General features: G+C 44.8%; 1 pseudogene; it reads right to left on the reverse strand.

Annotated features, from left to right (window-relative positions):
- Positions 1-29: 29 nt before the first annotated feature.
- On the reverse strand, positions 30-4,707 carry LOC125106356 (olfactory receptor 10H3-like; annotated as a pseudogene).
- Positions 4,708-6,339: the final 1,632 nt, after the last annotated feature.

Consider the following 6,339-nt stretch of genomic DNA (forward strand, 5'->3'; position numbering starts at 1 on the left):
ATTATTCCCAGCCCTCCTGTCATATTTCCCTACCACCAAACTGGCCAGTAGGAGCTCAGGGGACTAAATTTTCTCTGGAAGCTTTTCTTTATGGCATTCTTGAGCTCCTTATTCCTGAGGCTGAAAATGATCAGGCTGAGAAAGGGAGTGAAGACTATATAGGTGGTGGCCGTCAGAGTGTTACTGTCCATAGAACAGGGGCCTTTGGGCTTGAGGTAGATAATAGAGGCAAAACGAAAGTGCACAATGACCACAGTGAGGTGGGACACACATGTGGAGAAGGTCTTGTGCCTGGCCTCAGCCAAGGGGATCTTCAAAAAGGTGGCCATGTCAGCAACCTCTTCGACCTCAGCCGCAGCAACATCTTCCTAGGAACATCACCAAAGGCAAGGGAAGCAAGGGCAAAAATGAACTATTGGGATTTTATCAAGATCAAAAGCTTTTGCACAGCAAAGGAAACAGTGAACAAAACCAAAAGACAACTGACAGAATGGGAGAAGATATTTGCAAATGACATATCAGATAAAGGGCTAGTGTCCAAAATCTATAAAGAACTTAGCAAACTCAACACCCAAAGAACAAATAATCCAATCAAGAAATGGGCAGAGGACATGAACAGACATTTCTGCAAAGAAGACATCCAGATGGCCAACAGACACATGAAAAAGTGCTCCATATCACTCGGCATCAGGGAAATACAAATCAAAACCACCATGAGATATCACCTCACACCAGTCAGAATAGCTAAAATTAACAAGTCAGGAAATGACAGATGCTGGCGAGGATGCGGAGAAAGGGGAACCCTCCTACACTGTTGGTGGGAATGCAAGCTGGTGCAACTACTCTGGAAAACAGCATGGAGGTTCCTCAAAATGTTGAAAATAGAACTACCCTATGACCCAGCAATTGCACTGCTGGGTATTTACCCTAAAGATAGAAACGTAGTGATCCGAAGGGGCACGTGCACCCGAATGTTTATAGCAGCAATGTCTACAATAGCCAAACTATGGAAAGAACCTAGATGTCCATCAACAGACGAATGGATAAAGAAGATGTGGTATATATACACAATGGAATACTATGCAGCCATCAAAAGAAATGAAATCTTGCCATTTGCGACGACGTGGATGGAACTAGAGGGTATCATGCTTAGCAAATAAGTCAATTGGAGAAAGACAACTATCATATAATCTCCCTGATATGAGGGAGAGGAGATGCAACATGGGGGGTTAAGGGGGTAGGAGAAGAATAAATGTAACAAGATGGGATTGGGAGGGAGACAAACCATAAGTGACTCTTAATCTCACAAAACAAACTGAGGGTTGATGGGGGGATGGGGAGAGGAGGGGAGGTGGAGTTATGGATATTGGGGAGGGTATGTGCTATGGTGAGTGCTGTGAAGTGTGTAAACCTGGCGATTCACAGACCTGTACCCCTGGGGATAAAAATATATGTTTATAAAAAATAAAATTAAAAAAAAATAAAAGGTGGCCATGATGAAGACATAGGAGAGAATTATGAGGAATAAACATCTCATCAGAGCTGTGACACACACCAGGATCACACTCAAGGTGACAGAGGATGTCTCCTTCCCATAGGCCAACTTTAGGATGCAAAGAACATGGTAGACAAAATCATGGATTAATTAAGAATCACAGAAGTTGAGATGAAAAACTATCAGAGTCACCATCATCCCCATGACTGAGCCACCTGCCCAGTACCTGGACACAAGCTGGCCCAGCTATGTGGACTCATGAGCACATTGTATCCCAGGGAGTGACAGATGGCCACACAGTAGTCATTGCCAATGATCATGAACAGAAAAGAGTGCAATATGTCCTCAGAGCACTTTGCCCCAATTATTCATTCATATAGTCAAGAAATATTATTGAAGGTTTATTTTATATGGAAATATTCTAGATGCTCAAATCCAGCAGCAACCAAGGACTAGGGCTCTGCTCTGTTCTTTTCATGGTCCACTGAGGGAAGCTGTTATATAACCAAAGATGACAGCACAAAGAGTGGTCAGAGGCGTGTTCAGGACAGCCTAGTGATCTTCAGAAGCTAAGTGTGGGTCTCAGACCCAACTTGGGATTTAGAGGCTTTGAAATTGATGATGTCTACAGGGAGACAGGAAGGGAGAGTAGTTATGATTCAGCTGAGCCAGGCAGGTGGAAGAGGGGTTTCTAGACAGAGGGGACAGCAAATACAAAGTCTCAGGATGACAAACAGAGTGCATTTGGGACAATGGTATGTTCAGTGCACAGGAGAATTTGAAGTTGCTACTGCAGTTCTGGAATGGAAAGCAGACAGGTGAATAGGGTAAGAGCATGCAAAACCACAGTGTCCACTTGAGAAATTTGTTCTAAGGGCAATGGGGACCCCTAAATGTCTTTTTAGGTCTGTAGAGGAAAGAGCTGTATTCCATTATGTGAACATTCTCATGGATGTTTCCATTTGGGGCTTCCTATGAGGGTGTTCATATGACATCTAGTACATGTCCTTTTGTGGATTAATACTTACGTGTTGTGTAGGGTCTACAGTTAGGTTTGTAAATACCGACTCATAGAGAATACCAAGGTTCACCTAGAATAGATACTGCCAAACAGTTTTCCAAAGTGATTGTACCAACAGGTACATTTTAAGCACAAGTCGCATGGTCAGATTCCCGTTTGTAGAGAACCCCTCTGGCTGGTGTGAGGGAAGCAGGCTGCTGAGGGCAGGTGGGGTGGTCAGGCTCAGGAAGAGATGGGGAGAGGTGCATGAGGGCATCCTGGATGGCGTTGAGTGGCAAATTGAGGTTGATTTCAGATGTAGAAAGGACAGTGTTGCTGACTGGACAGAGGTAGACAAGAACTGAACTGTTTCTATATCTAATACTCAAGGCACCAAATGTGTGAATTCTTTCCACACCAATACCAATCCTACAACTACCTGACATCACCTTGGTGTCCTATAATTGTGCTCAGTTCTGACACTAACTATGTGGAGATGACATTCACATGTACTTGGTGCTGAGGGTATCTGCATTTCTTTCTGACATGGCTACAAAAGTGAGGGTTTCTACATTTCCCCCTTTCCGTTTGGATACTTTGCTAAAATGACTCACAGAAATCAGGAAAATGCAACACTTACTCTTCCCAGTTTATTATGAAAGACACAACTCAGGAACAGCCCAATAAAAGATGCATCCTGCAAGGTATGGAGGAAGGAGCAAGGAACTTCCATGCCCTCTCTGTACACACCATCCTCTAGCACCGCCGTGTACTCACCAGCTGGGAAGGTTTCTGGATCCCATTTTTAGGGAGTTTTAGTAATCATGACACAGACATGATTGATTAAATCATTCATCATCAGTATTGAATATCAATCTGTATCCCCTCCCCTCCCTGGTGGTTCCAATTCACTAATCATCCCTTGGTTGTTCTGGTGAGCAACCCCTTCCTAAAACTATCCAGGTGCCCTCAGCCACCACTCATCTCAGTAGCATACAGAAGCCACTATATCACTCCTGAGACAAGGGTTAAGGGACTGTGTCTCAGGAACTGGACAAATTCCAAATATGTTATTATAGCTCAAGGATGCACACACTAAAATGAAGTCACTGGCTTGGATCACCATGAAAACAGAGATAGGGTAAGTCAACCAAGCGGGGAGAAGTGGGGATATCCAGTATGGTCAGAAGACACTGAATACTTCCATTAACCTAGAGAAACAATCCTCCAAGACCCAGCTCTAAATTACCTTTATTCTGGAAAGTCTTCCAACTGCCTTGACTCCAGGGCAGAGCCCTGAATTCCCACTTGGGGCTGCTCCAGCTCCCGCCTTCCCCCTGACCCTGCCCTGATCCCAACTCGTTGAGGGCATCTAATCCTGCCATGTCTCCCCCAAGACTGGGAGTTCCTAGGCTTGAGCAGGGACTGGGGCTCTGGGCAGAGTTAGACAGTAGGGAGCCTTGGTTGCGTTGGAGTGTTGGAGGAAGGAGTAGAGGCTTCAGGTCCCTGGAGGCCCTCTGATGATCCTCCTGGCCTCTTAAGAACCAGAGGGCAGACCTTGCAGGTTGGTATCCCGGGGAAGTTCTGGGGAGCAGCCTCCTGGGAAGTTGCATCAGGGGTAAAGCACACAGCATCAGTTCCAGGAGCTCCAAGGTCTGGCTCCACACCTGCCCCTGTGTGCCACTGACAGCCTCAGGCAGGAGAGCTTCTTCTGCCTTCTCCAGCTGGGTGCTTCCTAGAAGAGGCAGCCTGGGCTGAGAGGGACAGGAGGGACAGGGTAGGTGACAATACTTGGATAGTTATGGGGAGCGAGACCCAGACTGAGGACAGGGTCTGGGAGAAGGGTCATTAGACAGGCTCTTAGACTTGGGCAGCTGCTGGGGGTCTTCTCAGGTTGCCCATTCTGGATCTTGGGTTCTTCACCCAACCTAGTGCCCTTTGCAGCTTCTAAGTCTGTATCTTATTTGGGATTGATTTTGTATCCCTGACCTGAAATGTTTGTACCTGCCTGGAGGACTCTTGGTTGTCAGAGCTCATGGGGAGGGAGGGGATGCTACTGACATCTGTTGGGTTGAGGCCAGGTTTGTTGCTAAAGGCTGTACAATCTAGTAATTCTTGTGGTGCATTTGTTTCAGTTGGCGAATGAAGATGGATAGATACATAATTACTAATTCACCTCATAGGTTATATCAGGGTTGACTGTGTTACCCATTCTGTGGGTAGTGAGAAATGTATAGTGACATGTATACACCCTTACAGCATGGTCTAGAATAGGTTCAGGTGCTCTAATTTTCATGTGTCCAAATGGAATTATGCTTGAGTGTTCATCTGCTTTTGCTTCATTCACTCAAGATCATTTTACAGGTTCCTTTACCCGCTGTGTGTGCATCAAACTCCTGCTCGGGGCTCCGATGGTTGCATCCAGCCCATGGACCTGGCCTCTTTCCAATTACAGTTCCCAAGCAGGCTTGTCCATTTCCCCACTTCAGGCAATGCTACTGAAATATCCTCTGACATTCTCCCTTCAGACAGGTGTGAACAATCAAGATAGATGCTCAGGAGAACATGTGCTGTTGCACAGAGCAGGTGAAGTCTGTTCTTCTGCATTCTTGGTTCTCGCCAGCAGGCCACAAGGATTGCTTTCTGACCATGTTTTGATTAGTACCCGGCACCTTCTAGTCTGGGGAAATGAATAGGTGTACAGTGAAAGTCCATGATCATTTTCCTTTGTCCTTTTCTTGTCTTAAAACCACCCTTTCCTGTGTCTATGTAACTCCTTCTGTGAATTCTCTGCTCATGTCCTTGACTCATTTCTGCATTGAAGTTTCTCCTTCTGAATGTCACTGCTTTCTTATTTCTTCTAGATAGTATCCGCTGGTCAATTTTCAGCAATGCAAGGTTCTTTTCCCAATTACCACCTGCCTATTCATGGATCCTTGATATCCTTTTGTTGTTGTTGTTGTTGTTGAACAAAATTCTTAGGGAAACTTTCATGTCTGTTTCCTTTCCTGAGCAGTTAACATTTATCTCCAGAGGACAGCATCAGCACTTACAGAAGATACGCTTATGAAATTCAAATGCTCCTTTATGAATGCATATACACATTTCGTGTATGTTTTACATTGTTATTTCAGCCCCACTAGTTAACATATAGTGTGATATTAGTTTCAGGCGTTCAGTATACTTATTCAACACTTCCATACAATACCCCGTGTTCATCACAAGTGTACTCCTCAATCCCCATCACCTATTTCTCCCACCCTCTACCCCTCTCCCCTCTGGTAACCAACAGTTCTTTTCTCTATAGTTAAAAGTCTCTTTCTTGGTTAGCTTCTCACTCTCTCCCTTTTTTTCCCTTTGCTCCTTTGTTTGTTTCTTAAATTCCATATATGAGTGAAATCACATGGTATGTGTCTTTCCCTAACTGGCTTATTTCATTTAGCATAATACTCTCTAGTTCCATCCATGTTGTTGCAAACAGCAAGATTTCATTCTTTTGATGGCTGAGTAATATTCCAGTGTGTATAAAAACCACATCTTTGGGGCTCCTGGGTGAGTCAGTGGGTTGAGCCTTCGGCTCAGCTCATGGTCCCAGGGTCCTGGGATAGAGCCCGGCATTGGGCTCTCTGCTCAGCAGGGAGCCTGCTTCCTCCTCTTTCTCTGCCTGCCTCTCTGCCTACTTGTTATCTCTGTCAAATAAATAAATAAAATCTTAAAAAAAAAAGAAACCACATCTTCTGTATCCAACACTTGAGCTGTTCCTATAATTTAGCTATTGCAGATAATGGGGCTATAAACATCAGGGTGCATGTATCCCTTTCAATCAGTGTTGTTGTGTTCTTTG

The sequence above is a fragment of the Lutra lutra genome, chromosome 1 (assembly GCF_902655055.1).
Source record: "Lutra lutra chromosome 1, mLutLut1.2, whole genome shotgun sequence".
NCBI lineage: Eukaryota > Metazoa > Chordata > Mammalia > Carnivora > Mustelidae > Lutra > Lutra lutra.